General features: G+C 51.6%; 1 pseudogene; it reads left to right on the plus strand.

Moving 5' to 3' along the window:
• Nucleotides 1–6175: 6175 nt before the first annotated feature.
• On the plus strand, nucleotides 6176–10047 carry LOC109765052 (peroxidase 5-like; annotated as a pseudogene).
• Nucleotides 10048–12390: the final 2343 nt, after the last annotated feature.

Genomic DNA, 12390 nt, shown 5'->3' on the forward strand with positions numbered 1-12390 from the left:
AAAATCCCCGAACCTCTTCGAAACCATTCTGGTGTCCGTATATAACCCTCCAATATATCAATCTTTACCTCTCGACCATTTCGAGACTCGTCGTCATGTCCGTGATCTTATCCGGGACTCCGAACAAACTTCGGTCACCAAAACACATAACTCATAATACAAATCGTCATCGAATGTTAAGCGTGTGGACCCTACGGGTTCGAGAACTATGTAGACATGGCCGAGACACATCTCTGGTCAATAACCAATAGCGGAACCTGGATGCTCATATTGGTTCCTACATATTCTACGAAGATCTTTATCGGTCAAACCGCATGACAACATACGTCGTTCCCTTTGTCATCGGTATGTTACTTGCCCGAGATTCGATCGTCGGTATCCTCATACCTAGTTCAATCTCGTTACCGGCAAGTCTCTTTACTGGTACCATAATGCATCATCCCGCAACTAACTCATTAGTCACATTGCTTGCAAGGCTTATAGTGATGTGCATTACTGAGAGGGCCCAGAGATACCTCTCCGATACTTGGAGTGACAAACCCTAATCTTGATCTATGCCAACCCAACAAACACCTTCGGAAACACCTGTAGAGCATATTTATAATCACCCAGTTATGTTGTGACGTTTGATAGCACGCAAGGTGTTCCTCCGGTATTCGGGAGTTGCATAATCTCATAGTCGGAGGAATATGTATAAGACATGAAGAAAGCAATAGCAATAAAACTTAATGATCATTATGCTAAGCTAACGGATGGGTCTTTTCCATCACATCATTCTCTAATGATGTGATCTCGTTCATCAAATGACAACACATGGCTATGGTCAGGAAACTTAACCATCTTTGATTAACGAGCTAGTCAAGTAGAGGCATACTAGGGACACTTAGTATTGTCTATGTATTCACACATGTACTAAGTTTCTGGTTAATAAAATTCTAGCATGAATAATAAACATTTATCATGATATAAGGAAATATAAATAACAACTTTATTATTGCCTCTAGGGCATATTTCCTTCACAACCGATCCAAAGCTTGCACATATCCGATCATCTTGATGACATGTGCGCTCAGTGGATCACCTTCCTTCAGCTTGCAATCCATCAAGGATCGCCAGACGTTGAACCTTTCGGTCCTAGCCTGTGTCTGAAACATGCTCTTGAGACTCTCGATCATATTGTAAGCCTCAACATTTTCGAAATGCTGTTGCAAATTGGGCTCCATACAAGCCAGCATCAGACAGCTGATCTCCGTTGATTCATCAATGAGTTTCTGGTAGGCATTCTTAGTAGTGCATTAGCATTACCGGCAAGTTCTTCTGGAAGTGGATCCTCTAGAACATATTCCTTTTTATCATGCTTGAGAACAATTCTCAGATTTCTATACCAGGTGGTAAAATTTGTTCCATTCAGTTTATCCTTTTCCATAATTGATTTGAATGCAAAGTTGGGTTGAGCAGGTGGTGCCATTGATCTACAACAGAAAATATGCAATCACTAAGCAATGTGTTTATGTAGAGTAATTCAAGCCTTAAATATAAATACTCCCATTGAAGTTGGCATCCCTCCGCAAACTCTCAGTGATTCAGGATCGATCCGACTAGCACATGCGACTAGTGAGCTTTAGCATCACTGCTAGACAACATGCCTATTCGGTAAGCAACTCCTTGCTAATCGTATCTCTATACGACTCCTGTCGGTCGGGAAGGTATCTCATACCCTGACCCCCAACCTTCTTTGCCACAAGACCCGAAACCGTTTTGATAGCCTTGTCAAGTTAACCTGATGCAGTGCATGTCCGTGTCCGACACAAACCCTTCAGTTCAAGGACACCTAGCAGCACCCTAATTTTATGAGCCCACTACAAGACGTACTTGACGTGCGAAGGTGAAACATCGGGAATGGCAAATTGCTTGATATTAATGAGGGATATTTCTACCATTCTAACATGCATAGAAAACAGGAAGCATAACAATCACAAATAAACATATATTGTGAAATAGTATGGCTCCTTCATGGATCTTCTTCCAGGTCGGCTCCGACTCCGATGACCATCTAGGAACTCCATCTTGTTTGTCACGCAGGGACACCAAGCCACCAACCTGATCTCTATTATCCAACTACTACAACTAGTAACGAATTTTACATAGAGTCACAAGTCGACACGCAGGTCATTATACATTATAATGACAACACTTTGGCTCCTGCCGGCTGACAAACATGACGCGCAGGCCATGTATAAATTACACACATGCATCACATACACATGAGCCATACTATTCACATCAAACCTGCAAAACAAAGTTATGCACAGAATCGCATTCTACCGGTTTGAGTGATCGTGTACGAAATACAAGGCGCTATGCACATGGCGGTCCCGGCACCGGATTAGCCAACCACTTAGGATGAAAAACTTCAACAATAAACCCGGCCGCCAAGAGCCGGGCCACCTCTTCTCCAATAGCCTTGCACCTCTCCTCATTAAAACGACGAATGAATTGCTTGACCGGCTTAAACTTAGGATCAATATTAAGAGTGTGCTCAGCAAGTTCTCTCGGTACACCCGGCATGTCTGAAGGCTTCCATGCAAAGATGTCCCGGTTCTAAGGGATGAACTCGATGAGCGCGCTTTCCTATTTCGGATCCATATTGGCACTGATAACGAACTGCTGAGATGAGTCGCCAAGGGTAAAGTCAACATGTTTGGTGACATCTGCCGACTTAAATTTCAGCAATGGGTCATGCTCTGTGGTAGGTTTCTTCAAAGGGGTCATATCCGCCGTGTTAACATTATCCTTGTAAAACTTTAGTTCCTCTGTAGCACATGTAGATTCAGCATAAGCGGCATCACCTTCTTCACATTCAAGAGCTATCTTCCTGCTACCATGGATTGTGATAGTTCCCTTATGACCCGGCATCTTGAGTTGCAGATACACATAACAAGGTCATGCCATAAATTTGGCGTAAGCTGGCCGCCCAAACAAAGCATGATAAGGGCTTTTGATTTTTACCACCTCAAACCACAATGTTTCCGCCCTGTAATCATAGTCATCACCAAACGCCACTTCCAGGGTGATTTTACCAACTGGGTAGGCCAACTTACCAGGCACCACCCCATGAAACTGTGGAGGACGACTTAAGAGCTTTGTCAGTTAAATTCATATGGCGAAAAGTATCATAATAAAGGATATTAATGCTGCTTCCTCCATCCATAAGCACCTTAGTGAATTTATAACCCCAACCCGAGGGGCTACCACCAGTGCTAGCTGAGCTGGGTGTTGTGATCTACAGTAGGTTGCGTCGACTGCAACTTAAAATTTCCTACGCGCAGAACAACCAAGAACATGCTACGGGAGATGGATCACAGATCGTTACCACTAGACGTGCAGTGCCGTGCAGCGGAAGAAGAGTTGGGGCAGCGCGTCCGTGTGGCTCGTCTCCTCCTTGTCTGATCTCCCTCCAACAGCCGGTCGTCGGATCCCACGTACAGGTTCGCCGGAGCGGCGCAAGTGCACCGCCTCTAACGGTATCCGTGCGTGCAGGAGGAACACCATGCGGCGGACTACTAGGTCCGATCACACAGTCGGCGGCGAGTGGAGGTGGCTATTCGCAACACATGCAAACCCTAGTGACAGCGTCGAAGCGATCAACCAAATGAGTGTGCCGCACCCCCACTCTATATAGGCGTTCGTCGAGGGCTCAACACTTGGGCCTCGCACAGACCCTAAAGCCCAAAATCTATTCGGTCGGGATCCGAGTCCGAGTAGGATCACATCTAACTCGTGGAGTCGGATCGGGCCTCACAGGTTCCTTCCCTTAAGAGCGCGACCCCTTAGGTTCAAGTCGGCTTGGTCGCAGGTCGGATCACCTCTGACCTGCACGGTTGGTAGCAGCCTCTAGCAAGGCCTGTCGGCCACCAAGTAGACTATGAAGCTGGTTAGGCGAACCTATACAACATGTCACACTTCTGTTCCCTTTGCCACACGATATATGTTGTCGGGCTCAAGGCGAGGCTGTCATCCTTGTGCTAGCCCGACCTCTTTCTCATTCCAGTGATGCCAACCACAAACCACATTTTCTCATAATCCTTGTCGCATGGCCATGCTTATCTTGGTCGGATCACACAAGGGGCCCAGAGTATATCTTTCCTGATCAGAGGGGCAAATCCCATCTTGCTCGACCATGTCCCACAGCATGGATCTAGACAAGCCCGAAACCTACCTTTGTAACTACCCAGTCACGGAGTAGCGTTTGGTCGGCCCAAAGCAGGTCTGTCACCATCCCGAGTACATGCGCCAGCTCAGGTCTTAGGACATAGAACGTATGTTGTACTAGAGACTCACAGATGACATATCGCTGTGTCTCATAGGTGGGTCTGTCCGACTCAGACCTTATCTTGACTCGGATCCGACTACGTCGAATCCGACCAGATCCTTCCGAGTCCATATTATGTGGTTAGCATCCAATGCTCCATGGCTAGTGTGACCAAGCCATCGACCGTGTCATATGCTAGTCTAGTCGGCTGTGCGTCCACACAGCCCTTTTGACTAGGGACCTTTTAGGACAATCATCATAATTTGCATAGTCCCACAAACAAGTCACGTACTTGTTGATACACATCATTGATAATGTCCAAGGACTATCTTTATTCATAAACACATAGGAAATATCATCATACATGATTGCCTCTAGGGCATATCTCCAACACCGGGTTGTCAACCCGGGGCGGGTGATCCTCACGGCTCCATACGATTGGCTGCTCTGACCACCGCAAATATCGAGGTACCGTCGGCTCAACTATATTGACCGCACGCCTATGAACCTTTTGATCACGCTTGCAAAGATTTGTAGTAAACACATGATACTGGCCCTCGTTAAGTTGTTTAGGATTAGACTGATACCCTGACTGCTGTTGCTGATTGCCTTGATTGGGCTGCTGATTAAAACCTCCTTGGTTGCCTTGGCCTTGAAACCCAGAATTTGAGCCGCCACCTCCAAAACCGGGCCCGTGTGGGCTGAATCCTGACCCGCCATGCGGGCCATTATTGTTATGGTGGCCCTGATAAAAGCCGGAATTTTTATACTCCTTCATTATGAAACAATCCTTCCACATGTGAGTTGACGGTTTGTCTTGAGAACTATGCTTTGGGCAAGGCTGATTCAACATCGCTCCAAGGTTGAACTTTGGCCCGCCAAACCGAGGCATCGACGGTTTCCCCTTACGACGTTGATTGTTATTCTGGGTGTTAGTATTGGCCACAAAATCTGAACCGCCGTCAGTTTGCTTGCGCTTACCATTATTGCCTTAGTTCTGCCCCGTTAAGTTTGCTGCTTCCTTTCCCATTACAGTTCATCTTCCCATTGTTGGACCTCTCTTCATCAGACCCTGGGTCTTTAGTATTATCTGAGTCGGCGTATTTGGTGAGAGCTGCCATGAGCTCGCCCATGTCATTACAGTGACGCTCGAGCCGCCCTAGCTTCTGTTTAAGGGGGGTGAACCGCAATTCTTCTCCAAAATCAGGACAGCAGAACCGGCGTTGATGCTATCCGATGAGTGGATAACAGCCGAGACCCGGCGGACCTAGTGGTTGGTTGACTCATCCTCGCGTTGGACGCAAGCGTCAAGGTCGATGATCGGCATTGGTTGCTTACACGTATCTTTGAAATTCTGAATAAAATGCGCTTTCAACTTTGCCCATGAATTGACAGAATTAGAGGGTAATCCCTTCAACCAGGTTTGAGCTGGCCCATCCAACATCATGGTGAAATACTTGACGCACAAAGCGTCATTAACATTTAACATCTCCATAGCCAGCTTATAGCTCTCAATCCAGGCCTCAGGAGGTTGATCGGCTGTGTAATTGGGCACCTTTAGGGCCCTTGAAGTCCTTAGGCAACCGTTCATTGCGAAGAGCCGATGATAAACATGGCACACCCACTGTCCTGGAAGTCATCCCGGCTTCTATAGACGTTGAAGGGTTACGCTGAAGCTGTTGATGAGCCGCCAGCTCCGCCTCTTGACGTGCCCTAGCCTGACCCATTAGGGCCTGAGCATTATTATCACGAGGCGGGTTACGACGCCGCTCGCTGCTGGACACCGCCGGCGAATCAATGCGCCGGCTATAACTTCAGCTATGGTGTTGAATGAATTCGCTCACGCCTATATGAATAAGCCGCATGTTGAGCTGCTGCTGTTTGAAGAAGCTCCACAGCCTTCCGGGCCTCGACCGCCGCAAGAGACTTGCCTTCTACTGGAAGAGCCGCCAGTCACGAAGCTGTGGCAATCATGTTGTCCAACGGGTTGGAAAGATGACCCGGAGGTGTTAGCATCCGCTGGGGCGGGGTTAAGTCCACACGAGGCGGGTCTGTTACACGAGGTTGAGCCGTCGCCCTGGCCGCGGGCGCCTCAGCAGCCCGGGTCATATCAGGCAGGTTACTCAGTCACGCCCTAGGTGTATTAAAAAGGTTCCTTGCCTCGAGATCCAAAGGGAGACGGCTCAGGTGCCTCCTTCGAAGAACCGCATTTGATGCATTCTGATCCAGGTTTAACCGGAAGGTTTCTACTTGAATCCGTTGGGACTCAGCCTCCAACGCGGCTTGCTCTGTTGCCATCCTAGCATTCTCAGCGTTAAGTTCCTCCTTAGCCTGAGCTATCTCATCCCGCAGCTTCACAACTTCCACTGTATGATGCGCTTGAGTCGTCGGGGTTACCTCTGCAGCTAATAGATTCGCAAAGCCTCCAGGAGCTCAGATAACACCTGCGCCGGCGGGCGCGCAGAGCCGCCTGCCCCGGCCGTTGCAGCAGCTGTTGAACCAGAGGTCATAGCCGCAGCGGTTGATGAATTCACCGTCTGTTGCGTACCGGCCATGAAGATAGCAGCCCTGCTTGGCGGCTCATAGGAGTTCGGAATACTGTCACCATCGGAACAGCCCCCGAGCCCACCATCTTGCAATTGATAGATCGATTCGGTTTCGCCAGTTGAGGACTCATCACCTGAGTAGATGGCTGTCTCTCCACCCGACATTGAACCTTCCTTGAGATCCGCCCCATGAATAAAACCAACGAAAGCATGCTTCTTGGCGGGTCGTGCGCGCTGAGCCGTCTCGATCGTGTCGGTGCAGACGTCCGGCCCAGGCTCTGACTCTCCGATCTTGCCGATGAAGATGTGAATTCCGCGGAAGGGGACCCGGTACCCGTACTCGATTGAGTCGGCCTCGGGGCCCCAGCCAGCATTGTCGATGTAGATCTTGCCGCGGCGACTCTTGGTCATCCTGCCCACGGCGTATCCCTTGATCCTTGAGAAGCTACCCTTCAAGAACTCGAAACCACCGTGCGCTGGCCCCATGGTGGGCGCCAACTGTCGTGGATTTAACACGGCAGATGCCCTAGTGAAAGGACTTAGGTGTGGAGCCATCACACTAAGTTAGCTTAAAGGAGTTGAACGGGACAAGAGACACGAAGAGTTTATCCAGGTTCGGCCCCTCTCAACGAGGTAAAAGCCTACGTCCTGCTTGGGGTTGTATTGCTTGGGGTTGTATTACCCAGGTTCGGTCGACTAGATTGCGTGGATGAGTTGAGGTGTCACCAAATTCTACCACTAAAGATAGGAATCTATGTTGTGATTAACGAACATGACAAGCGGCTTGCAGAAGTCGTCGGCTTGTTCGTTAAGCTTGTTAAGCGTGTTTACTGTTTAACCAACGGAGCCGTCGCACACTCATTAAACTTGTGGGCTATGAGCTTTTGTTTCACCCCTGGTGGTGGCTTCCCACTGTTTCTCCTTTTCTTTTCAACCATGATTGCACGATGATATACAGATTTCATCCCGCAGGATCTTAAACACGGCAGCATGTCTAGGTTGGCCGGGACACGGTTGCGTCCATCATTCAACGCCGCTAGCTACCTCCTCTCCAGCTGCGAGTATAGCATCTCACACATGTCCTCGGGGAGACCTGATCATTTGCTTCGTGCGCGCCTCAGACTATCCACAGTGGGAGTAACATAGATAGTAACATCACACATATCTAGATTAAATAGATAATGTGGCATGCAATAAATGAAAAAAAAGATGAAAGTGATAACATAGCTAGTTACTACTAATATGAGTAACATCACACATATCAAGGCAAGATGTGTCTATAGCCTAATAAATAAAGTGCTTCATGTTACCACACATATGTTACTCCCCACTATAGAGGTAGTAACATAGACTAGTAACATGGGCATGGTACTAGTCTATGTTACTACCCATTGTTACTATCCATTGTGGCTAGTCTCAAATGCACAGTGCACACGCAAATCCTCGACTACGACCTCGCATTGCATCCTCGTCCAATCAGCTACCCGACCTCGTGGCTCCCTCGTATATATATAGACCTAACCCCTCGTCTTTAACCAAACCACCGTGCTCCTCCTTAGCTCGCAATACGTACAGATAACCAAGAGCTGCACCGGCCGGTCATCTCGGCTCACCGTGGCGGTGATCTTGGAGGTCGATGGCCATGGGAGGAATGCTGGTTGCCGTCGTGGTCGTGGCGGGGCTGCTCCTGCACGCCGCCGTCGTGGTCGTGGCGGGGCTGCTCCGTGGCCGAGGCGCAGACCCTCAGGGTTGGGTACTACGACCAGACGTGCAATAGAGTCGAGAGCATCGTGTTCGAGGAGGTCCAGAAGGCGTGGAACGCGGACAGGAGCATGCCGGCGGCCCTGCTCCGGCTGCACTTCCACGACTGCTTCGTCAATGTAAGCCCGCACTAAGCACGTCCCGGTCTCGATCGCTGTGGTGCGCGCGTACGCTATCGATACGTGTTGAGTTTTGTGATGGACTGCAACGTGCGTGTGCGTGGCAGGGGTGCGACGGGTCGGTGCTGCTGGAGTCCGGCGACAACCAGGCGGAGAAGAACGCGCCGCCGAACCAGAGCCTGCGCGGGTTCGAGGTGATCGACAGGGCCAAGGCGAGGATCGAGGCCGTTTGCAAGGAGACGGTGTCGTGCGCCGACATCCTCGCCTACGCCGCCAGGGACAGCGTCAGGGTCGCGGTACGTGCGTGCCTGAAACCATGACACTAACTGCAATGTTCAACTTGTAATGTCGATCGGTTCAAACAAACAAAAAAAAAGAACTTGTAATGTCGATTACTGACCGACCGACCGACCAACTTGGGGATTGGCATGCGTGCAGACCGGCGGGTACGAGTACAAGGTCCCCGGCGGGAGGCCGGACGGCACGGTGTCGCGGGCGAGCATGGCCAACAGCGACCTCCCGCCTCACAAGCAGCGGAACGTGGACCTGCTGGCGCAGTACTTCTCCAGGAAGGGCCTCTCCATGGACGACGTGGTCGTGCTGTCGGGCGCGCACACGCTGGGGGTGACGCGGTGCGGCACGTTTGACTACCGGCTGATGAGCGACCAGGACAAGGGCATGAACGCGACGTTCAGGAACGAGCTGAGGCGGCAGTGCGGCTACGACGCGAACAGGGTGGTGTCCCTCGACGCCGGCAGCCCCTACGGGTTCGACACCAGCTACTACGCAACGTGCTGGCCAACCGCACCGTGCTCGAGTCCGACGCCGCGCTCAACTCGCCCCGGACCGTGGCCAGGTCAGGGAGCTCAGGGCCGCCGCCCCGCCCGCCTTCTTCGGCAGCTTCGCGGTTGCCATGGGGAGAATGGGCGCCATCCGCGGCGGCAACCCGGGAAAGGTCCGCGTTAACTGCAGGAGGGTCAGGACGTGATCGACGTGCGTGCGCGGCGGCTTGGCCATTGAATTGTTTCGTGATTGTTGATCGGTTTGATGATTAGCATCGTAGCAACATGTGAACATCGGTTGCTCCGGGTTCGGGCATTCGTTCAGTTCAGTACGTGTAACATTGTTGTTCCTTGGGCGAGGCTAATTCGTGCCCTTCGTGCCGTCATGTTTCTTTTCTTGCGAAGACGTGTTATTCAAATTTGAAAATATGCCGAATTTGTTTGACCAAAAGAACAATAAGTGGTTTCAATTCATGGTTATTCAATGTTTTTTTCTTCAAAGTTTGCAAATATTCTGTTAAGGCATCTCCAACACCGACCCATAAACCAGACACCGTATTTGTCCATGGATATGGGACCGGTCCGCGAACACGGATGCGGGAGCCGACCATCCAAGCTAGCCGCTATGTTCAGTTGCATTTCGATTGAAATATAATGAAATTGAACAAATTTAATACATATTTAAACAATCCAAACGATATTCATTCATACTTGGATAAATTTTATATAAAATCCGATGATTTTCGACATATTTGAACTAGATTGGACTCTAAACCTAGCCTAAATGCCCACTGGCGCCTGTTCCCCATGTCCGTTAGGCCATGAGCCCCGGAATTAAAGGTCCGCCCCCGCCTCCGCAGCCTGCAAGCGGCTAATCGGTTGACGATGATGACCCCGCCAAACTTGGCTTCAACGGCAGCGAAAGAGCGGTGGCCTTCCTATGACCCGAGCGCCGGTGACCTCCCATCCTCTACCCTTCCTTGTTGCCACCGCGGCGCACAGACGTGCCAACTTCATGGTTGTGGCGACGGGATGCGACCGTGGCGGAGCTAGCGACCTCGTCCACGCTCTTGCGATCACACGCCCGGCCCGGTCACCCGTGCCACAGTGCCTTCCTTGCGTGCTTGCTGTTATGGTCCATGGCTACGGGTGTCCGTGTGAACAGACACGCTCTGGGTTGCGGTTTCCGACAGCCAAATCTGTCGCCGCTCCTAGCGAGGCAGCCAGCCGCTTTGGGCTGGGGCAACGGCTTACCCGTACGCGGTGCGCGCCTTCCAACTTTTTTGCCATGTGCAGGCTACGTCATAAGCCTAATCTATGCACTGTGAATCAGAAAGCCGATGCTTCTCTGTTCGAAAGAAAAGGGGCCGACGAGTGATCATCGATGACAGCATGTCAAAGGTTACACCACTCACAAGATTCCAAGAGATCATCCGGTTTAGCATAAAAACGGTGTTCACATTGCTTTCGTTTTGCTCGAGCCAGAACCTTCCTGCTTCATGCCATGCACAGGAGTATGTATCTGACCGACCGCCACTTCCAGCGCACCCGGTTAACGCACTCAGCTATTTTTTCTACAGGAATATTCACCTATCACGTGATGTCGATCGAGGAACCCTCCTATAAAATTTTGAACTCGCTCCCTCGATCCAAACTTTGCGTCTTTGCCGGGACGAATGATCCGTCACCTTGAGGTCAAACCAACTCAGACGGCAAGAGTCCACATAAGTCTTGTCATGGCCTGAGCCCGATCTACCAAACACGCACGGTCTGCATGTGCACTGCAGGTTAGTCAGTGAGTCTGTACTTCCTTGTTCTTGGGTAAAAATTTATCTCCGCTTGTTCGGCCTAAATTACATTCTTCTAATCTTGCTGCATATGTAGGCATACCGCCCGTCTGAACCATGTGGCCGCATGCATATTCAGTTTTTTTTAATCGTAGCATGCATATTCAGTTGGTGCATGCAGTGGGTAGTAAGAGCATCTCCAGCCGCATCCCCAACAGTCCTTTCCCAGACGATTTTTCCGCACCAGCACTCAAAAAGCAGCCCAGTCACGTTCCCAGGAACCTGTTTTCCGCCGGTTTTAACCGAAACTGGCGCCGGCGGACCCAGGTCGAACCCGCCGCGATGGGGCACCGGGGGGCGCCGGGGCGAGCGATTTTGGCGCGAAAGAGCCGCGGGCCCGCCGAGTCAACGACGCGCGCCTCGTCTTCTCTCAGAATGCCTCGGTTTCCCACGGGGAATCAATGGCAAGGCTGCCGCCGGTCAGCCTTCCATTGATTCACCACGGGCGGCGCGGCGACGCCTCCCCTCCCGCCACGCGTACACACAACGCGGCGCTATAAAACCGGCGCATCCCCTCGCCTCTGGCCACACCAGCCCTCGCCCAAACCAGCCACCGAGCTCTGCCTCTCTCCCCGTCTGCCGCCGAGCTATGCCTCTCTTCCCTTCCCTCTCTCCCCAAGCCCGAAGCGATGGCCGAACGCTTCCCCGGCAACGCGGCGGCGGCCAACGGCTTCGGCCGCCGCTCGCTCCACGAGTGGGAGGCCTACCTATTCTTCGAGGCCAACATCCTGGCACCGCCGGACATGCGCGCCGGGCCGACAGGGTGAAGGCTCAGCAACGGGGGCATCCCCATCCCCCGGTGCCCGACGTCGACGCGCGCCCCGCCGTCTTCGCCGCCGAGGTCGACCGCGTGCGGGCGTCCCTGACGGAGGAGCAGCGCGCTCTCCCCCAGTACGCCGCCGACAACCACGCGTCGTGGGCGCCGTACTTCCAACGCCGACAGGCGCAGCGGCTAGCGTCCACCAACGGGGCGCCGATGGTGGGGGCACGAAGAACAGCGAGGGGCGCCGCCTATGGTGGGGC

Source organism: Aegilops tauschii, chromosome 1 (assembly GCF_002575655.3).
Source record: "Aegilops tauschii subsp. strangulata cultivar AL8/78 chromosome 1, Aet v6.0, whole genome shotgun sequence".
Taxonomy (NCBI): Eukaryota; Viridiplantae; Streptophyta; class Magnoliopsida; order Poales; family Poaceae; genus Aegilops; species Aegilops tauschii.